Source organism: Mercenaria mercenaria, chromosome 18, assembly GCF_021730395.1.
Source record: "Mercenaria mercenaria strain notata chromosome 18, MADL_Memer_1, whole genome shotgun sequence".
Lineage (NCBI taxonomy): Eukaryota > Metazoa > Mollusca > Bivalvia > Venerida > Veneridae > Mercenaria > Mercenaria mercenaria.
The window spans coordinates 794,454-818,937 of NC_069378.1; the positions used below are offsets into that span (position 1 = coordinate 794,454).

The 24,484-nt window shown below is 36.0% G+C and overlaps 1 non-coding gene across 1 annotated transcript; it reads right to left on the reverse strand.

Annotated features, from left to right (window-relative positions):
- Positions 1-23,899: 23,899 nt before the first annotated feature.
- Trnak-cuu (transfer RNA lysine (anticodon CUU)) lies at positions 23,900-23,972 on the reverse strand. Its single transcript has one exon. It is a non-coding gene; the product is annotated as a tRNA-Lys (tRNA).
- Between the last annotated feature and the right edge of the window lie 512 nt (positions 23,973-24,484).

Consider the following 24,484-nt stretch of genomic DNA (forward strand, 5'->3'; position numbering starts at 1 on the left):
CTGTGAAGTTTGGTGTAATTCTGCCCAGTGGTTTTCATTAGAAGATTGTTTTAGAAATTTTTGACGGACGACATACTACGCACGACGCACTACGCACAATGGACATCAAGTGGTAAAAATAGCTCATCTGTCACGAAAAATCTTAAAATAAGGTATAAATTTATGTATTTGTCCAAAACAATACACATCCTGTAAAGAGTTCATTTTAGGAATTACATTTTTATCCACGCCTATCACTTTTTCCTCACTATAAACTGACACTAACTTTTTAACAAACAAATATAAACATGTAAGACCAAAAGCCAAGTGAAGATAAATTAAAATTTAATGGCCACCAAGCTATCGTTTGAAAATTTGTCTATATGATAATAAACACACTTAAAACTACAAAATGTGTCCTCTATTAGGTCAGAAAATAAACAAAGGATGCCATTTTGAACTGCAACCAGCATTTTTCTTGCCTATAAAAGCAGCCAAATATGTCCACCCCACTGCAGGCATCACCTTTAAAGTAGACTTAATAGTTATGTTAGCTACAGGTTTATTTACAGGTTTGTAATTTTGCCAAGGACAATACCAGTTAACACACATTCAAAATGTATTTATGTCTAAAATCTACCAAAAAATGGACACATCGGGCCAGGCCAGAACTGGCCAGGCAAGATTTTAGAACATGCCCCTTGAATCATATCCAGTAACATTTGCCTCGATCTGTTAATAGGCGCAACCTTTATTAAGGTAGTGCTCATTACGTGACTTGTAAAATTTACAAGTGCATAAATTGTACACAGATTGGTTTGTTCATACTTCAACTTACTCCCCGACTTAAGATTCATGATCACCATTTGCAGTACATGTTACAATTCACAACAAGAGCTGTCAGCGGACAGCATGCTCGACTATTCTCAGTGCTTGATAGTATAATAAGCTGAGTAAAACTTGAACATTACAATAAGCATATTCTAAGTCAAAAAGGGGCCATAGTTGAATTCAGTCAAAATGCTTGATAGAGTTGCCTGCTTTTTATAGACTGGGGGTCATGATGGTAAACAAGTATTTAAAATATGAAAGCAATATCTCAATGGACTCTGAAAATATTTGGGGTGGTACGCAAACTTTAACATTTATTCTAAGTCGAAAAGAGGCCATAATTCAGTCAAAATGCTTTATAAAGTTGCCTCCTCCTTTTTACAGACTGGGGGCATGATGGTAAACAAGTATGCAAAATATGAAAGCAATATCTCAATGGACTTTGAAAATATTTGGGATGGTACGCAAACTTTAACATTTGCCGACGCGAGTAGGATAGCTCCCCTAATTCTTCCAATAGTCAAGCTGAAAATGGTAAAGTGCTATTTTAATAAAGTATCAGACAAGCTGAAATAACTTTGAAATAATGAAATGATATACAAATAGTTACATTGAACAAGCATTGGGCTGATCCAGGTTTTTTATAAATAGGGCCCCTGAAACTGCAAAAAAGTAAATAGAATAACTTCGGGTAAATTCCGACAGTTGTGTATATTCAACATCTTGAATTAATATCTGTGTGAAGAACCCATAATGTCCTTGAATAATTTTTCTTAGGTAATTCATACAAGACGTCATATTCATATCTTGTTGATGGGTGAATATTTTACACATATACTGACAAACTTTCCTGTTTTAGAAGTCACAATTCAATTGGTAAGTACAAACAAAAATGGGTCTATGTGGTTAATTGGATCTTGGTAGCAAATTTGAATAAAATTGTGCGAGAAGTTTTCTTCGGATAGGCTGCTTCCAGTAGCTGACAGGTATAGGAGAGATTGTGTTTGTATACAGATGCATTGTATTTTCTATTTTTAGAACTGATTTATAAGACAGCGATCAGGTGGGCAGCGTGACTGTTGCTGAATGTACATGTTTTTTTAAACAGTGATGTTTTTCTAATGGCCTAAACTTTCTTAAAACATAAATCATATCAATATATTTTTTTTTATCAATGCAAAGATCATAAAACAAGTGATTTATCAATTACTTTTAACTATTATTTCGAATTCTCGTCAAGTCAACATGATATTTAGCGCCATGTACACATCAAGAAATAGCGCTTTCAAATTTCATGAAATATTTTACTCAATAACACGTTTTAAACGAAATGTCACATTGCACAAATATTTTGATTAATTTATACAAATACTGAATTAGTTATTCACTTTGCTGAATAATTCACAATAATTTTCGCTCGAGCTGAATTCTGCCGCAAGACGTATTACCGTTTCCGGTCTTAGAGTTTTAACAAATACCTACTATTGGCACCATGCTTGTGCAAAGAAATAGTTCCATCATATTTGATATAAATTTTACAATGAAATTATTACGCCCGGCGTATAACCGCCCATCGTGTATAAATAGTGATATTTAGCACTGTTTTGCTATAAATCATTTCTTAAGTTAAAATGGATGAATTATGAACACTTAACTCAAAGTGTTTTTCTAAAAGTTTGAACATCACTACACCGCTGTCATATGTCATTTAAAACGGTTATTCATTTAAAAAAGATATTTGAATACAAAAATATGAAAATTGTACGTATTTCGAAACTTTCTGATTTTTAGTATCCATAAATGAGAGAAACAGTTATTAAGAAGTAAAATTCCTATCCAATACACAATGTAAAAACATTTGTTTTGCCCACCACCAAATAAACAGATTGTTAATGCGTGACATCACGACAATCTCTCCTATGTTTTATCTTTATATTGGTTGGTCATTGCATATTATTGCTAAATTTTAGAAAAGGGGTCTGTGTCAATGTTATGTTCATTTCAATAACGAGGATGTTATCTGATCGATTGACAGAAACAATTAGAATGCCTTCCAAAAAACGCTATATTTACTTTGCTTCCAATTTTTATGGAACAAAATCAATGGCTAACACACAGAATATGCTTGCTTTTCTTTTTCTTAAAAATTTCCTAATTTAATCCGAAATAATACCATTATTTATGAAAATAGATAGCATCGCCTTAAAATATCTTCATTTTCACGACAAATCATATTTTTCTCACAAAGATAGATAGATAGATATTAATAGGACAGTCGAACTAATCTGACATGTACAGTTTGTTTTATATTTGACGGTCAAACTGCGGTGGCTGCAAAAGTCAGAAATAAAAAAGCAGCTACTCAGCCACAGTAAGCCTGTCTAAAATTTGACATGGATATAGTCACACTGGCAATAGTTTTCGCGGAAGCGGTGGTTCCGACGCCACGACTGTGTAGGATTCGTTGCAGAAACGGTGGAGAAATATGGTCGACTGACTACATTTATGCTATCATCGGTACATTTTCTAATGACCTTTTCACATTTGACTGAAAACAAACAGTGATACAGGAGCCCGACATGTATACTCTTCCAACTAGAAACACTTGTTCAGTGCAATTCTTTGTCATTATTGTAAGCACTTTTGTACAGTTTGACGAGGGACTGCCGTTTTTGTAGAATTCCCATTAAAAATGGTAAAATCTTGTACAAAACCTGAGCACATTTGCAGCAAATTGTAAGCTCGACCCGGTCAAGCAAAAAAATATTTTTGTAAAAGGTAAATATGAAAAATTCGACCAAAAATTATTCCAATGCAGTGTGCGGTGGGTACAATTGCAACGCATTACGGTGGATCTTGTTTCTTTAATGCTGTTATTGACTTTTAACTTAAGTAAACAGCATTTTCCTGAGATTTTGATTGGATTGGGGTAGGTCCATGAAATCACTTTGACATCAGACAGCAACAGAAACTTAATGTTTAGTAATAATATACTATTGATTTGCACTTCTGTTCTGTTGAATCTGAGGCCCAAGCGATCTTGAGTTATCATCTGAAAACCATTTAACGTTCAGGATCACTGTGACCTTGACCTTCGACCTACATATCTCAAAATCAATAGGTGTCATCTGCAGGTGATGACCAACATTCCTATAAACTTTCATGATCCTAGGCCTTAATGTTCTTTAGTCATCATCCGGAAACTGATTGGTCTACATACAGACTGACTGACAGACAGACAGACATCTGCAAAACAATATACCCCTCCTTTGAAGGGGGGGGGGGGGGGGCATAATAAAATGATATTGTTGAAGAAGAGGTAAATTAGCCTACTTGTAAAATGTCTTAACTCCAGTAACACAGCTGCTCAATGGCATTTTGTTAAGGTATGCTACGTATTAGTAATTGTATCGTACTTAAGTCAAGTTGGTTTATCATACGATGACATGTGGTCAAATCAGAAAATTAATATTGTACGGATGTGAATCAATGTCATATTTATTGTGAACATTCAGTTTCTCTTGCTATCTAATGTTAAAGTGATTTCATGTTCCTACCAAATCAAAATTCTGGGAAAATGCTGCTTACTCCAATTTAAAGTCAATAGTGAAATTAAAGAAACAAGATCCACCATAATGCGTTGTAACTGTACCCAATGCACACTGCGTTGGAATGATATTTTGTCGATCATTTTTGTATGCTTGCAATGAAAAATCATCGATTACAGAGAAAAAGTTTTTGCTCGACAGTGTCAGGCTTACATTTTGCTGCGAACGTGCTCAGGGGTCGTTTTGAACAAGATTTTACCATTTTTAATGGGAATTATACAAGAACGGCAGTCCTTCGTCAAACTATACATAAGTGTTTACATTAATGACACAGAATTGCACTAAACAGGTGTTTGTGGCTGGAAGAATACACATGTGGGCAGTGGGCCCCCCTCTCACTGGTTGTTTTCACTCAAACATGAAACACTCGTTAGAAAAAGTAAAAAAGTACTGATGAGAGCGTAAATATAGTCAGTCGGCCATATTTCTCCATCGTTTCTGCGACAAATCCTCCATGGCCATGGCGCTGGAACCACGGCTTCTGTGAAAGCTAAGGCCAGTGTAATTGTTGCGGTATGATCTTACACAATCAATACTTTTCAAATCTTCAGTAAAATAGGTAATAAATATACATGGTTTAGTTGTGATTATCCAGTACACGTACATAATATATATAAATCACAGGAGTACAGAATCACTCACAGGAGTTGGTAGCCGAATACCTAGTGCGAGTTCGAGTCCGCCAGCTCAGTTTTCTTCACTTGAGCACATGCATGAAAATTCAAATATTTTCAAACAGTCAGTAAACATACCTTTAACTCTATAATTGAATTCATAAGAAGATAAAGAAAGCCACCAAGATTGACTGAAAATGAATCGAAAATGTACTTACAAGTCCCACCCTCGCCCTGCGACTGGCCAAGTCGCAGGGCAAAAGACCTCAACCTCTGGAACAGGGAAGAACAAAAACTGTTAACAGAAATCCAGCAACTGCTAAGAAAAGCCATCTTGATAACTTTGTTAGTCAATGTGTAATACTTGGCAAGCGCTAAATTTCTGAAGGTCAAAATTTGAATTTCCGTATATATAGTAGGTCAAATCAAGCGGACGATTTCATTGGATAATGGACAGTAGCAATAAGGGTTTATTTACAATTGTTTGCAGTTTGCAGGTCATTTTTCAATTATTGTATATCACTGTATTGATCGAATCCTAAACAATGCTGCATTTCTTCCTTCTTATTTGGACTTCTTGTTGATGTTTACATTTCATTTCAGTTTTTTTTTCATATTTCAAATCTGCCCCCTACCCTGTCTTTCATAAATGGTATCTTCCAATCGCTCGTGCGTCAACGGAAAATAACGGCTAGTAACATCGGGTATTTCCGTGGCCAAAAATAGAAAGGGGCTGGATGTCCTCCCGCGGTAAAAATTATGAAGTTCTATAGGACAAATGGTGAAAAACAAAAACAAAAAAAGCAAAAAAACAAAAACTCATCGCGGTTAAACACATAAGCATATAAGCAGTTTATTTTGACTCTTAAAGATTTGGCTTGAAAATAATCTTTCTTTCAAATTCAAGTTTGGTCATATGGACATTAGAATACGATTTTTTGTTTCTAAATTATTTTAAAAATTCCAAATCAAGAAAAAAAAAAGACAACTGCGCCGGAAATCGAACCCCGGACCACCGCGGCAATAAAGACACTTTCCCGTGCGTTATAGCTGAAGTAGTGAATAATAACTTCGAAATATAGATATTTATAATCGAGACATTTTACCTGCGTGACAAACGTTTTTCGACTTTCATCGTAAAAAGTATTAAAAACAGCAAATTCTCATGCGTTTCCATAACATAAAGTTTGTCAGTAATTAAGTTTTAAAGCCGTAAGAAATATAGCATTTATTTGAAAATATCCAAAATAAGATATCTTTTTTTTTGTTCTTGTTGTTGCCGTACGATCTGGAGACATGCCGCTTTAAATAGTTTAAATATGAAGCTGATTCATCTATTTACACAAAGCATGCAGCGGTTTTAACATACCAACCTACCCTAGAATCTTTTCAAACTATAGGAATTAAGAATATATACATAAAATGCACATGTTTGTCCATGTATAGTATGGGCGAATAAGTCATTAAGTGTGTCTGTTCTGGCTGTCACGGCATGTTCCAAGTAAAAAAAACTTCAAGATAGGTCAAAATAGTGAAATGAATCAGTTCGAACATAACCAGTCACCTTTTGGTATTTTCGCACAATGCAGCTGCTCTAGGCTCACACTGTTGGCTTCAGTTGGTTGCACGTTCGTATAGAGTAGGCCTATGGCTGTATTTCCTTGTAACAAACTTTGTAAAAAAAACACAAGACATGGAAAAATAATGAAATTTTAAACACTGCAAGGTCATCTTATATGCCGCTCCAGGGCCACCCAGTGGCTGCTCAAGGTAGTTTTCTGCCTTGGTCTTTTATGATCTTTTTATAGATACAAAACTACACCACTTGAACGAGCTGGAGACTGGACGATCTAAACACTATCTCTCGTTTGATTTTGAAAATGACAAAAGAAAGATCATTTTCTATCTTTGGAATAAATTTGTACGTCTTTCAGTTTCAATGATATTGACTACTTAAGCTAATTTGAGTCTCTCAAACTTTCGAACGAGAGACAGAGTTTAGATTGAATGAATGCCCTCCAAATCCAGGTCTTTGGCCTGCTGAAAGGGCGATAAAACCTCAGCAAGATCTCGTGGCATAGACACAGCTGTGTGTGTTTGGCGGGGATTCGGCAAGATTGCTGCTACTAAAGTAGGGGGACGGGCATTAGAGACGGTCAGTGCGGATGTTTCACTGGAATAATAATATAACACACTGCACAGACTGTAATACTTATTGTTTTTAAACAATGGAAGAAGATGTTTTTTTCGAGCTCAGCATATATAATTTAAATATAAAAGCGTCGTATATTATTATATATATGAAATATCTCAGATCAACATAATAAGAACAAGCAAATTCGATGAATTGGTATCCCCCGCCGAAAGGGTTTGTGGTGAGGAATGGCAAAAAGATATATCCAGCAAAAAGTGAAAGGATGTTAATAAGAAGCAAATAATTTCATTAGTCAAAATCAATTTAACAGAAAACAAATGTTTAATTAAAGAGTATATAATAAATCCTGACTCTGACCTGATTTCAAGGCTGTATCTTAAAAAACAAGAAAGTAGGTATCAGGTAATTATAATTAAACAGTCTAGGAAATAGAATCAGATAAAAGCCTTGAAATTTGGATGACATGCACAGTTTTGCACACCAATACTAAAACTGAATTTCATTCACCATGAATATGACCTACTGACTTTCTTAATATTTTAGCATCAGTTTGATCCTGACTAAAGAATTTATTTTGAATGGGATATGCTTACTGTAATAAGCTTAGCTTTTAAAATTAAATGCAGTTAATTGAAATATGAGCTTGAAGTTTAACTGGAACGAAATTTTGTCTTCGAGTGGTTTGGCACCAGGTGTTGCTGTTTAACATGTACATTTGAACTTAAAAGGACAGTTTCCATAAGAGAACACAGGTAAGATATCTTGAACATGGCTGAGGGCAAGGTTTGTGCAGTCACAACTTAACATGTTGAAGGTTTGAACATTTAAAAAAAAAAAAAGGAATGGAAATATATATATGTATATATTTATTTTTTTAGGGGGTGGGGGTGCAGGGGAACGGGAGAGGAAACAAAATTTCACATGTTGATTATAAATATTGACTGAAAATTAAACATGAAAAAAAAAAGGGTAAAAGGGTGAAGTTGGTGGGGGGGGGGGGGGGAGAGGATGCATGATCAGTGGTGGGCATGACTTGGTGGAGAAGTGAGGTGGGGGAATGGTACAACTTGGAAGGTTTGAAAAAAATCTAAAATAAGAAATGAAAATTTTTTTTATATTTTTTTTGGGGGGGGGGGAGGGGGTGTGACCAAGGCAGGTGCGGGTGCGCAACTTCACATGTTTATAATAAATGTTCATATAAAAGAATGAAAGAAATTTAATGAAATTCTGCCAAATGGTAAGTTTGTTATGTACAAATAAATTATGTGGATTTTTAGACAATTAAAGGGCAATAACTCTGAAGTTACAAAAGAAATCCGTACAAAACTGTCTGTGCACAACCACATTATAGTGCTCTAAATTCTGTTAAAGTTTCATAGTTCTAGGTAAAATATATCAAAAGTTACGATGCAGAAATTGCCATATCTATAGTACCCTATATAGTTAACACTAGAAATTTCTAAGGGCCATAACTCTGGTGTTACTTGGGCAATCTGTCTGAAACTTGATGGGCCCCATAACCTCATAGTGGTGAACATGTATATGAAGTTTGTTTGAAAAAAATCTAACAAAAGGAATTTTTTTTTTTTTTTTTTTTTTTTTTTTGGAGGGGCGGGGGGTGTCAGGGGGAGGTGTGTGATCAAGGTAAGGGGGTGACCAGGTGTGGGTACACAACTTCACATGTTTACAATAAAGTTCATGGAAAAGAATGAAAGAAATTTAATGAAATTCTACCAAATGGTAAGTTTGTTATGTACAAATATGTGGATTTTTATACAATTAAAGGGCAATAACTCTTAATTTACAAAATAAATCCGAATGAAATTGTGTGTACACAACCACATTATGGTGATCTAAATTCTGTTTAAGTTTCATAGTTCTAAGTCAAATATATCAAAAGTTATGATGCAGAAATTGCCATATTTATAGTACCCTATATAGTTAATACTAAAAACTTCTAAGGGCCATAACTCTGGTGTTACTTGGGCAATCTGACTGAAACTTGACGGGCCGCAAGAACTCATAGTGGTGAACATGTATATGAAGTTTTAAATAAATATTCCCAACCATTTCCTAGATATGGCTCCGGACGGACGGACGGAAAGACGGACGGAAGGACGGACGGACGGACGGACGGACAACGCCAAAACTATATCCCTCCGACTTTCGTCGGGGGATAATAAAGTTCTTACCTTTACTTTTCATTCATTTTGAGAGCACATGTAACAAGAAACAGAGATTTCCCGTGATACCCATGCAAAAGAGATACACTTCAATGCATATTGAACAAGCAGCTGGGAAAGGGGAAATAAACAAGTTTGGTGCCTTTTATTTCAGATTTAATTATCTCCCATTTCACCAGTACAAACCACCACCGCTGCTGCATATAATAAGGGTTCAGTGGGCCTGCAATTACTCACTGCAGTTTTCTTTCTGTTCTAGCTCGCTGGAAATGTTCTGTATGGCTACAATTATCCGCAATGACTCGCTGTAGATAGTGGCTGCAACGTATCATTTAGACGGCATGAATATAACATGTCAGCTGGACGGCAGGGATAGCAGGCGTGTCAGTTGGACATCGGGGATAGAAGGCGTGTCAGTTGCACATCGGAGTCAGCAGGCGTGTCAGTTGAACGGCGGGATATAACATGTCAGCTGCAAGTGTGTCAGTTGCACATCGGGAATAGAAGGCGTGTCAGCTGGACGGCGGAGATAGTGTGCGTGACTTCAGGATAGAACTCGTATCACCAAGTGGGGGAGATAGAACGTGTGACAGCAAGAAGGCGGGGATAGAACGCGTGACAGCTAGAAGGCGGTGATAGAACGCGTGACAGCTAGAAGGCGGGGATAGAGCGCGTGACAGCTGGATGGCGGGAATAGAATGCATGACAGCTGAACGGCGGGTATCGAACGCATGACAGCTGAACGGCGGAACATGTGACAGCTGTATGGTGGAGACTGGACGCGTCGGGTAGCTGGACAGCAAGAATAGAACTTGTGACTTTGTTTTTTTTTTTTTTTTTTTTTTTTTTTTTGTGTTTAACGCCATTTTTCAACAGTATTTCAGTCATGTAACGGCGGACAGTTAACCTAACCAGTCTTTCTGGATTCTGTACCAATACAAACCTATTCTCCGCAAGTAACTACCAACTTTCCCACATGAATTATCAGAGGTGGAGGACGAATGATTTCAGACACAATGTCTTTCATCAAATCGTCACGGAGAACATACGCCCCGCCCGCGGATCGAACTCGCGACCCCGCGATCCGTAGACCAACGCCCTCCCTGCTGGAAGACAGGGATATGACCAAGTCGGCCGGACGACAGAGATAGAATGTGTGACAACTGGACGGCGGGGATAGAACGCATGTCACTGGGCAAAAGAGATAGAACGTGCGTCAGCTGGACGGCGGGGAGAGAACACGTGTCAGGTAGAGTAAAGCAATGGTACACGTAGATACACAAAACGCTAAATCCAGCATTTTTGAAATTTTAATGTTGATGTTATTTCTGACAGCTGTTCCTTTTTTATTCAGTTCTCTATTATTCTCCATTTTGCTGCTGTATGTCTTCAAAGTTTACCAGTTATGTCGTACATGTATTTTCAACAGAGCGCAAAAGGAAGTACTTAATACATTTTCAGCAACCTTTCTTATATAACTAAAATACAGCAAAAGAAACTCTCCATGTACATTAAGTTGTCAAGTTTATTTCGACGTCACAAGCGATTAAGCTACGAACTCAAAACGCGTAAAACTGAGGCCGAGTTTCACCAAAAATTCATGTAAAAGTCCCATATTAAAGAAAGTTCCAGATTTGAACAAACGTTCAAAGTTCCTATCGCTGTCTGTGTCTTATGTATTGCTATTTCACGGTGTATGATCAATCCTATATTTTTGGTACAAAGCTTGCGGTGCTTTCACTTTTTGGTATAAGCAACGAACTTTTACGTACAAAAAATGTAAACATGCTACGGAGCAGGAGGCGAGTACGTGGAAAAATACGATTTTAGAGACGTAAGTTGATTTTATTTATGTTATCACGGAACTTAAGTAACTTCTAAGCTTCCACCTGCATGAAAACGAAATGAAAAGCTTCAGCAGTTTTCGCTAAATAATCGTTACAGTTTGAGTACTGCTGTACAAATGATGCAAAAGTAAATCGTTTATTGCAATCCTTACAGATTCGTGATGTTTTGGGCACAATTTCGTACAGATATATTAAAATTTTATCCGTAGAAACAGTAAAAGAAAAGAAACCATTTTTTAAAATCAATTTATACTCTTAAAAACACGATTTCATCAAAATATAAAGCACCTATATTTTACGTATAACACTGAACTGAGGCACCTCCGTTATTTTCCAAAATTTTAATGCAATATTTAGCAAATATGTTTTGTTTTTTTCAGTGCCAAGACTGGTAAGCGGCGTTCATCGCTACTTTGGCTCCATACGCCAAAACGAAGATCATTGACAGACCGTGTAGATGTGGTAACTTAGAAAAACGCAGCTACGCTCTCCCTTGTACCGCTGCTTATCACACTATTTACAGAGTTAGATCTACTGTATGAAACACAAATATAGTCCGTGCATTTAGAATGCTAGTAAATGATTTGTTTAATAGACACTTTGTGTTGAAGAAACTAATTGTGCTGAGGGTACCAGTATTCTTAAAGCTTGTGAAAATGTCGTTTCAAAGTTACGTAAAAAATCTTGACATTAACCTGTTGCAGAGGTGAATGTGAGTGTAAGGAAGGACAACTGCGTGGCGACTGCGCGATATAAGCTGTGGAAGGCGAAGGGCAACAATTTAATTTAAATGTCATGTAACAGGATTACGCAAACTTTTTCTGTAAATTAGATGTTTCAGACGAGGCAGTCATGGTTTAGCCGTAATATGTACCATATACGCTGGTGTTCAAGCGAGAGATTCGGTCGGGAAATGTATCTTGTATTTCTTGTATTATATTAAGCATTCATACTCTATATGAACCCAGTATACATAACAAACAGACTGTGTCACCAAAGGACGAGTTTGAAAAATAGCCTATTTTGCTATTTGAGAAGTTTACATTATGTAATGGCAGTGGCTAGGATCACGGTACCGAAAGTTCCGTATCTCCAGATAAACCCATGAGGACAGGCTAGGATTGCGGAAGTATTTATGAGACATGAAATGTATACACGTAAATATATACATTTATGTTGTTGTTAGCTTACTTATTTTACTTAAAATAGCGAGTTACATGTCTGCCGTTGAATTCTTCGTTATCTGTTCGCCATTTTTGATTAAACCATTGCATGGAGGAAATATCGTTGTCATTCTCGAATGATTTAAGCTCAAAACATGGTAAATAAAACGCCTTTTTTCGTCATTGCCTTTTTCATTAAGGAATTTTTTATTAACTTTAAGCATGTTTTAACGTAAATTTCATGCTCATAAACTCTTATAGTAGTCGCAACTTGACCGCGATGGTTGACCTTAGGCTGATTATTCATATCGAATATTTCATTATAGAAATCAAGGGTGCTTAGGATAGCCGTATATATTTATATGAAATTAGTTTGTATATAATGCAGTTTCAAAGTATATATACTTACATTTGATTAGTTAAAACTTTCCAATACACTAATTTATATTTACACAAGTTTACATTTCCTTTTTCTCGTGCATCTCGTGTTTTACGTACACTCCTTTTCAAAAATAGATTGTGCCTCATTATGTATTATAATACAAAGGTCAACCATCGGGGTCAAGTTGCGTCCACTATAGCCTATCCTCATACATTTGTATATATAGGTTTACACTGCCTTATGTAAACAACTGTTTAATAGCAAAGCTTGTATGTAGATCGGGGAGAACATTTTTAGCCCAAAAAAGGACTATTAAGTTAATCAATGTGATCATGAAAATTTGTATAATGTATACTAATACAACTGAAATACAACATTGTATTATTTGTTCTCGATTGCGAATCAAGATAGATAAATTGAGAGAGTGTGTGTGTGTTCGGGTTTAACGTCTTTTTCAACACTTTTTCAGTTATATAAACGACGGTGTCTACTTGTAGCAGTGAGCACAGTGCCCAACTTTATAGGGTTGCCTCACTGGAATATCACGCCGTAGACACGTGGCATAATACCCCACCCAGTCACATTATACTGACACCGAGCTGACCAGTCCTAGCACTATCCCCTTAATGCTGAGCGCCAAGCGAGGAAGCTGCTAGTACTATTTTTATGTCTTTGGTATGACGCGGCCCGGAATCGAACCCACGACCTCCCGCACTCGAAGCGGACGCTCTACCACTAGGCTACCGAGGCGGTTAAAATTGACAGAGAGGGAGAGAGAGAAAGAAAGAGTGAGAGAGAGAGAGAGAGAGAGAGAGAGAGAGAAAAGAGAGATCGCTATATCTACATTTACTCAGATACACCCAATGAACACACATACAAAGTTTGCGTCTCCTTTGACCTAGCGTCCGCCTTCAGAGCGGGAGATCGAAGTTCGAATCCCGTCAGGCCACCTGACCTACAAGGATAGGATTCGGGAGGTAATGCGCACAGAGAAAATGTGTCTCATAGTCCAAATTTGACTTGACCATTCAATAAGTCGACACTATAATAAACAAAGTCTTATACAAAAATTAAAAACTGGCACGCGCATGTATTGACAAATAGGCCTATATGCCGAAGGATAAAGGAAGGATTTTTCCAGCCAGAAACAGTCGCCCCTCACAAATACCTCCCAAAATTGATGTTTCCTAAGCTCTGGGACGAAATATTTGTGGCATAATATAGGTGCCTTTATACAAAAAATATAGTTGACTTACTAAAAACTAAATTTTGCAAGATTTTTGCATTTGCGAGAAGCTATTTCCGCTATTTTTATGTATAAACAGCATTCTAATATTAAATACCATATAATTAAACATCCAAACAATACCAAAATACCAAGATTCGTATTTTAAATGCATTTTCAACACACATGTTACCTTCCTCTGCTATGACATGAAACTGAAAACACATTTTATTTCATACATTGGATACAAAGTTTGGCAAAATACTGTGTCGATTACATTTTTACATCTTCGATTTGTTCCGTAAAACCATCCACGATATGAAATAAAGACGAATTTAAGAATAAAGGGATGATAAATAAGGTCACTACATTTCCGACTTATCTTGTTTATCCATGGCTAATAGGAAAAGTTGGGTGCTTGTACGCACCAGTGAGTTGAAGACGCGACTTTTATACCAACAATATAGGATTGATCATACACCGTGTATTTCATAAATTTGATTAATTTTGTTGCAAAGTCAAACACAATGAATATTTCACACGCGATACATGAGCGCTTCGTAATCAAAGTCGGTTTTTTTCTCCATCGTCTGTTTGCTGGCATTAAGTTAATATTTTTAATCTATTATGTTAGTTGTAATATTATTTGACTTCATCTTTATTTTGCTTTTGTATACATTGGCGGTGCAACAGAAATTATACTGTTGCAAAATGTGTTAAGGTATTTTCGTAAAAGCGCAATGACTGAAGTAGAATTGTTCGACGCCAAAATGTCGAAACAACAAAAGCTACAGCCAAAAGCACAATGCTTTATAAGGGAGATAATTCTTGAGACCTTGTTAGTGCTTTTTAAGACCTATAATGTAAGGGAGGCAAATCTTATAACTTGTTCACAGTATTTTTATCAGCTGCCCCTAATTACTAGTTCGAAAACAGAAAAGAATGGAAAAATGAAAAGGTACAAGATCAGAAAGGGTGTCAGACGTTTCACCCCCAAGACTGTTCCTCCCAAGACTTTTCCTCCCAAGACTTTTCACCCCCAAATTGGGGGTGAAAAGTCTGGTGTTTTATAGCATATGAAGACTTTTCACCCCCTATTTGTTTTTATTATTAAATATGATTATAATGTTTTTTTGGGGGGAGGGGGCTGTATAGTTATGAATAATTTCATATGTATTATAATTAGGTTAATTAACTTTAAACATAAGTTATTTACAAGGTTATCTTTTAATCCATTTGTTTGTTCAATGATTGAAAATGTGACTTTGATGAGTAAAGGTACTTTTGATAATAGTTACAAAACTAAAAAAATATTTAATCCCTTTGTTTGATGTTCAGTGATTCAAAAAAAATAAAAGTACTTTTGATAATAATAACTACAAAGTAAAATATTTTATTGATGTTAAAATTAGCCTTGTTTTGCAAGGTTTGAAAGTTTGCTATCAATTAACAGTGTTGTGACATAAAAAAAATACATTGCTAAAAGCCGCTATCAAATAATTTACATCATGGTATAGAAATATATATATATATATATATTTGCAAATTTTGTATAATAAATTATCAGTGGTAAAAAATAAGATCGAATAAAAAATGACCCATTTGTCTTGTTTGTTATATTGTGAGAAAATAAATTATATAAGTCAATCAAGTGTTAGAAGATTAATGATTTGGCTGATTAAAACAAAATTTGGGGATTTTCGGACTTCAATTAATTTTGTCTAAATATTATGCTGATTTTGTGTAGGAAATAAGCAATAAATCTATTGTGGAAAAAATGTTATATTAAAATTGTTTGTATCGCGCATCATCTGTTGTTGACAACGTAATTGTTAGTTTTTGTTATCCTTTAAAAAATAGGCAAGTGAAGTCTATCAACCGTTAATTAATTGGCAGCATTGTCTTGCATGTTTTAGTATATTTTGTCATTATAATGATAAACTGTACATGTTCAAGTTTTATCAATAATTTGAAATAATAACAAATTCTCGATTATCTAATAAGTCAAAATGGTTTGATGAATCTTGTTATATATAGCAAAAAATAATTTCAAGAAAGCAAGAAATACATTAATTTGTGAAAGACAAAAATGAGGGAAATAGAATTAATTTTACAAGCATGCGTACTAAGTATAATAGAATAAGAAAACAAAAAGGATAAATATGGTATGCTACTGGTTCCGTTTACTGAATTCGAATGAAACTCACTACAAAAGAATTTATCATGTACTGCGTAACGATGCAAACAATAACATAACTGTACATAATAATAATTCAAACTGGGCGTTTCAAATAAAAATGCTGTTAGAAAACCTGGGATTGTTGGATATATGGATAAGTCAGGATAGTAACAGTAATTCTTTATCTACAGAGAATATTGGACAATTAGTATCAAACTTGATATGCTTACATTAACAATTCTCAACAATTACTCAAGATCTCTTATAGTAGATTTAAACATTCCTTTAATCTTGAAAAATACTTATTAATAATTATAATTGAAGATAAAAAAATTCGAATTGCTCTTTAATAGTAGATTTAGATTATCATCACATGATTTTGAAATAGAAAGAGGCAGACATAACAACATATGAAATGTAAATTTTGTAATCTTAATTCTTTAGAAAATGAATATCACTTTCTTCTTGTATGTCCGTTGTATAAAGAATTACAAAGAAAATATTTAAAACCATATTACTGTAGATGGCCCAAAATCTGTTGTCTATGGAAAACAGGAAGGAATTACTGAAGCTGTCAAAATTCATTTATTTTTCAAATAAACTTAGACAAGATACTGAAAGTTAGTTTCATTTTTGAAGCAACATCATTTTTGAGTGAGAGTATAATTCTGTTTGTTTTTTATTTCCATAAGGTCAGTCAAGGTTTAGATTAATTAAAGTTTAACATACTACAGGTTAGCCAGTTAATCCATTTATATTTTAACACATTATTCCTGTCAATCAAAAGGTGTTGATTAAACACAACACCTATGAAGAGTTTAAAATATTGACCTACAATGAAATGAATGACTTTCAAATAGTAATATTAGTTTATATATTCATTTCAGTCTCATCAGCATACATAAATAACATCACAGTACATACATGTATTACATATAGTAACATTAAACATATTGAATGCTGCCACTCAATACTGAGTTACCTGAGACTATATATCTTGTTAAATATATAGAAATATATCATAAAAATAAATTCCACATCATACTGCACATATAAATACCCATATTACATGTTATCACAATTGGGCTATCATTATTATACTAAAGGATAAACACCCTCTAATTCTATCCCCTAGTTAATATTTACATCTACTATTGTAATCTAAATCTACTCATATTTTTCATAATTATAATTTATATTACATAATAAAAACTTGAATCCATTTGAATAACATAGAAAAAAAAATAATCAAGAAGTCTCAACAAATTGACATTTAAAAAGATCAATTGATTAAGTTGACTACATGTATAGTGTATATTTTATAGAATTGTGGTCGGTAAAATAACAAATTATCTTCATAAATGCCCTAACAATCTATAAAAAATATATAAAAAAGATCTTATATATCAAATAACAAAATATTTCAAGATATTTTCAGTATGTTAAAAATTGGGGGTGAAAAGTCTAGGGTTTGTAAAATTGGGGGTGAAAAGTCTTGGGAGGAAATATCTTGGGGGTGAAATGTCTAGGGGAGGAAAAGTCTTGGGGGTGAAACGTCTGGAATTCGATCAGAAAGAGCATACTACATTATGAAAATAGCAGTGCAGTTGGCGGGTGAAGTTTTGACCTAAAATAAACAGCAGGGTGGTATAATTACAACTTTGGTGAAGATCCCTAGAGCTCTCTAAAGTATTTCTAGTTTTAGTTGTACTGATCTCTAAAAGGGCCTGGTGAAGTTTGATGAATATCCGACATGTGGTTAATGAGAAAAGTTGTTTAAATGTATTTCTATTTATATCTCTATTGGCCCCAAATTGGAGCTCTTACTCCTCCGTACAATTTAAATAAAACTGGCCCGATGAAAAGGAACGATGCTACAAACTAAGTTTTTGAAGATATATCAAACGGTTTTTAATACGCACTACTGTAAATAATGAAACAAACACAATATGGTGTGCAAACGAAACGAACACAGTATGGTGTGCAAACGAAACGACTTCTTAAAACCAGATCATCATTTTCGTTAATTCGTACATTCTGTTAAATGTTTCTGTCCAACCTGATAAACGATCAAAATATGAAGTTAACATGGTTTCTGGTTTCAAAGCCAAACTTCGTGTATTAACTTTGAAACATGTCCAGTCTGCTGAAGCCGTCACGCTTCATGTTCAATCAATGACTGTATTCGACCTAGAACAATCAAAATTCATAGCGTGATAGGGTTTACAGAGATCACTCCTATTGTTTTTCTTGTCATTTTATCAAAGGTCAGGGACACAGGGGTCAGAATATGGAAAACCGTATACGATCAATGACTCGAGAACCACTTTACCTAGAATGTTGAAACTTCATAGAATGATTGGACACGCAAGGCAGATGACCCCTATTGATTTGAGGTCACTCCATCAAAAGTCAAGGTCACAAGTGCTTGAAGATGGAAAATGTTTCCGATCAATTACTGGACAACCATTTGATCAATGACTTTCATACTTCATAGGATGATAGAATGGTGAATGTAAAAAGTGTTTTGAATAATCTGACATCTTTCAAGTCAGAGTAATTCAACAGTGTTTTAACTTCTTAAATAGGATGTTTCTTTGTTGTTTTTTTTTTTATTATCTAAAATTGGTGCACTCCCCACACACTCACCTGGAATGATTTTTTAAAATTATTCTCGGCGTTCTTGGATTCTGAACCAGTACAAAACTGATCTCCGCAAGTAACCGCCAACTTTTCCATATGAATAAGTGGTGAAAGACAAATGATTTCAAAAAAAAATCTATCAAATCGTCATGGAGAACATACGCCCTACCCGTGGATTGAATTCACTACCCCGCGACCTGTATATCAACAATCTCCCTATAAAGCTATGCGGGTGGGCTTTGGAGGTAACAGTATATTATGGAATGTGGGGCTCCATACCCCTTCACATGATTGTATCATTTGTGTAGTTTGGTCGGAATCATTTTAATTGTTATCATTCATAGCCAAAAGTATGTCACCCTTACGGAGCACAAAAACATTTTTTGTTGTGAATGTTGACAGTGTGTTCTGTTTTCTTGTATAAGAAGTTTTAATTGTTCCTTTTAGAGAAGAAACGCCGAGGCAGCTGAGACTAAAGTCTAGGGGGCTCCGTGGCCGGGTGTTTAAGGTTGCTGACTTCAAATCACATGCCCCTCATCGATGTGCGTTCCAGCCTCACCTGGAGCGTTGAATTCTTCATGTGAGGAAGCCATCCAGTTGGCTAACGGGATGTCAGTGGCATGGTACCCGTTCGTGATGAAATAATGCACAGAGCAGCACCTGGGGTTGTCCTCCACTATCAACGTTGGAAAGTCGCCATATGACCTATAATTGTGTCAGTGTGACGTTAAACCCAACAAAAACAAGAGCTCTTTCAACACGAAATGCCCTCCCTTGATGCGTTCAGTAATTGCACCTGGAACAGAAATTATATGGCGACTGTACAAGAAAGTTCTACTGTTCTGGATCAACGTGACCTTGACCTTTTACCTATTGACCTCAAAATCAGTAGGGGCCGTTTGCTGGTCATGATCAGCCTCCCAATCAAGTTTCGTGTTTCTAGGCCCAAGTGTTCTTAAGCTATCATCCGGAAACGGTTAACTGCTTTGGGTTACTGAGACCTTGACCTTTGATCTACTGACCTCAAAAGTAATAGGACTGGATATGACCAACCTCCCTATCAACTTTCATGATCCTAGGCCCAAGAGTTCTGGAGTTATCATCCGGAAACCGTTTCACTGTTCTGGGTCACTGTGACCTTGACCTTTGATCTATTGACCTCAAAATCAATAGTGGTCATCTGCTGGACATGACATACCTCTCTAGTTTCATGCTCCTAGGCCCGAGCATTCTTGAGTTATCTTCCGGAAACGGCTTGGTCTACATACCAACAGACTGCAAAACAATATACCCCTCCTTCTTCGAAAGGGGGCATAATAAATAAATGAGACTGAAGTCGTCTAGTCTCCTATCAACAAGTCTACAACGTCCTCTTGCCAATCTCTGACAAGGAAAACATGCCAGAGTTCTGTCATGGGGCTGAAGCCTAATGTGTTTAATTACAAGCGGGCCGTAAAATATAAATATACTATTTCCACCATACCCGTGTTTTTCATTTTCTTTCATGCTACATAGCACCTTATTCCGTCATATTCCTATAATCCTATCCACTGTACCATTATCCCATTCCGTCCTATGCTGTTAGTTACTAACCTATATTAAAGCCCTGCTCCGCAGCTATTCAAATTCTTTTGTGTGTATGCAACCCATGATTACAATAGGTAACAGTTAACAGCCACGTGCCACACTTTAGCACGCAAAACCACAGGTATTTCATATAGAATTTAATATAAAATAAACTCTATTTTGACAGGCGTTACTGTTCATAGTCAGGATTTTCATGCGTTTTCAGTGACAATTCAAGGTTAAAAGGTAGGACGGGAGAAGGGCTTTAACTATTCACCCATGACGTTGCCTATTGTGCTCAGGTGACAAATGCAATGCTTTGTTGCACTTGTCATTAGATCATTGTATGCAACGTTCTGTTTATGCATTACATCAGAGACGAACCCATATATTTAATGCCGGCTATGGGCTACGCCGTCTTTCTATTATAACTCAAACGTATGTAAGTAAAAGGAAAACAACCACCAACAGTGTTTCCCAATTGTTTCTAAAAATTACTGCCTTCAAGAAGTATAATAATCTCTAAGGGCAAATATATGATATGCGCTTAGAAATTATGAAATGTGCGCAAACAATAATTTTCAAAAGCAAATTATTGCAAAAGAAATTATTGTTACATACTTGAGAAAAAAAATCTGAAAGATAAAATTGCAATCCGAAAAAAAATGTACGGCCGGACCTGTATTCGATCTCGGGTCCCCTTGATTACTAGGCAAACGCTCTACCGACTGAGCTAAGGATATCACCCATGAGTCTCCAGGGCTAATCCAGAAATCAGAGCAGAGAAAGTAAAGGAAAGGAGAACAAGTGAATGAAGTATTGCCATGCAATACAAAGTCCCCTACTGGAAGGCACCTAATTTTCTCTACTGCAGTATAACATAATGAACTGATATCTGTCAATGATGTATAAACAATATTGTACTACATATACAATATGTTATAACAACACACTTGGATTAAAATGTGCATATATAAAAACCCACAGTTGTTTTCATATTGAATTTTTTTGGCTGATTATAAAAATGTTATCATGTAAGTTATTTATAGTAACAACAAAGGGAAATTAATCTTTAAAAAAAAAAAAAGAAAAAAAAATCAATATAATATAAGTCCACAAGAAACTCTTTACCAGGTAGAGATAGGTCAAAATACACCTAAAAATTGGATGTAACATGCATGCTGTACCATAGAAAAGTGGTCTCGATTTTTCTCTACCGCCAGTAATAAAAAAGTTACAATAAAATCTATTTATAGTAAAACAAAGGGACGTAATTCTAAAAACAAGGGTGCCTCATGGTGGTGAACATTTGTTCCAAGTTACATCAAAATCCCTCCATGCATGAAGAAGAAATGTTCCGTACAAAGTCATTCTTGAATTTGACCTTTGACCTCTAAATATGACCTTGACCTTAGACCTAGGGACCTGGTTCTTGCGCATGACATGTTGTCTCATCCAAGGGAATATTTGTGCCAACTGATATCTAAATCCTGCTTTGCATGACAAAGTTATAGACCGGACAGGAAAAAAATCCTCTTGACCTTTGATCTCAAAGTGTGACCTTGACCTTTAAGCTAGGGTACTGGGTGTTGCGCATGACACGTCGTCTCATCATGGGAAACATTTGTGCCAAGTAATATTAAAATCCCTTCATGGATGGCACAGTTATGGACGGTACAGGAAAAAAACTCTGTTGACCTTCGACCCCCAATTGTGACCTTGACCTTTGAGCTAGGGGTCCGGGATTTGCGCATGACACGTCGTCTCATCATGGGGAACACTTGTGCTAAGTGATATTAAAATCCCTTAATGAATGTCAGAGTTATGGACCGGACACGAAACAGACCCTGTTCATGCTATGTTAACATTTGACTGCTTAGTGTGACCTTGACCTTTGAGCTAGGGGTCTGAAAGTTGTGCATGACACATCGTCTTATATTGAGGTACATTTCTGCCAAGTAATATTAAAATCCCTTCATAGATGGGAGAGTTATGGACCGGACAGGAAAAAGCCTTGTTGACCTTTGACCTCCAATTGTGACCTTGACCTTTAAGCTAGGGGTCCAGGTTTTGCGCATGACACGTCGTCTCCTCATGGGGAACATTTGTGCCAAGTAATATTAAAATCCCTTCATGGATGGGAGAGTTATGGACCGGACAGGAAAAAAGCCCTGTTGACCTTTGACCTCCAATTGTGACCTTGACCTTTGAGCTAGGGGTCCGGGATTTGCGCATGACACATCATCTCATCATGGGGAACATTTGTGCCAAGTAATACTTAAAACCCTTCAAGGATGGGAGAGTTGTGGAACGGACAGGAAAAAAGCCCTGTTGACCTTTGACCTCCAATTGTGACCTTGACCTTTGAGCTAGGGGTCCGGGTTTTGCGCATGACACGTCGTCTCATCATGGGGAACATTTGTGCCAAGTAATATTAAAATCCCTTCATGGATGACAGAGTTATGGACCGGACACGAAATTGCGGACGGACGGACGTTCCTACATATGGATACTTATGTGGCTACTCTTTTGTTCTTTCTATTGTTCTTTTAGCCACGTAAGAGAAAAATAGCCACATAATAGCCTTACGGAATGAATGACATCAAAGTAAAAGTACAGTTACCTATTGTTCCTATAGCCACCTAAATCTGCAAATGTGAGCTCGGACGGACGGACGGACGGACGGAATGACGGAAAAGTGCATTCCTATAGTCCCCGAAACTGGTTTTCAACCAGTAGGGGACTAAAAAGGAGGAAAGAAAAAAAGGGGAAAAAAGAAAAACAAGAGCTGTCTGATGACAGCGCGCTTGACTATTCGAAGAATTGATTGAAGAATGGGGTCAAAATATTTCCACGGATATTACTTTGATTTCGATAAGTCTTGCACTAAATGGCAATATATGAGCCAATTTCAAAGTCCAAAAAGGGCCATAATTCAGTCAAAATAGTTATGTACTCTTGCCTACAGATGGAAATCATAATGATAAACAAGTGTTCGAAGTTTAAAAGCCATATGTCAAATAGTTTTGACAAAACACAGACTTGTATGAAAACAGAACCAATTTCAAAGTCCAAAAAGGAATATAATTCAGCCAAAATAGATGACAGAGTTATGTTCTCTTTCCTACAGATAGAGACTATTATACTAAACAAGTGATAAAAGTTTCAAAGCCATATGTCAAACACTTTACAAAAAATATGAACTGGTACGAAAAACTTAACCAAGATTTCTAAGTCGAAAGGGGCCATAATTCAGCCAAAATCCCTGATGGAGTTATGTACTCTTGCCTATAACTGGCCATGGTGATGGTAAACAAGTGTTGAAAGTTTCAAAGCTTTATCTTTAAAGACTTTGTCAAAATATGAACTGGTACGAAATATTAACCCAGAAAGTAAAAGACCTGGTAATATAATGCCTCATATTACTCTTATATAAAATAAACAGCATGAAACAAATAAATTATTGTAATTTGTTTACTTATTTTTATGTCAATGGAAATCATACTAGTATTACAACACATGTACGCTTCAGCTGAGATTTGAACTCAGATCTCTTTCCATAAGAGGAAAGTGTTCTCACCATTAAACTACTAAAGCTTCCTGTGTGTGTGTTTCAAAACTAAGTACAATGTATGTGTAACAAACTGAAAACCCACCCAGTTCATGGCAATGAAGACAAAAAGAAATTGAAAAAAAAAACTAGATGCGTGTCCACAGGACACAGGTGCCCCCCAATCCTGCCACTGTAACATGGTTTAATGACTGGTTAACAATTTTTAAGATGTTCTTTTAAAAACCTTAAGTGTATTTTTCACTTCGTTGGCCATAACTCTGGCCAAGCTGAGTAAAATCCTAAAGAGAACACTTCATAGGCTATAAAACAATCTTCTAATGTTTTATGATTCTAGGTCAAGTACATTTTAACAAACATGTTTCACAAACTTTTTTTTTTGAGTAAGTCTGGACAAGAAGTCTGGTCTTGCATAGTGAAATAATGACTGTAAGTAAAATATTTTGGAAGCTACGCGCAACAAAACATTAAAATGACAATTTTTTCCTAGGTCAGGGGCCACAACTCCTACAATACTGAATGAATCTGGATGCAAAAC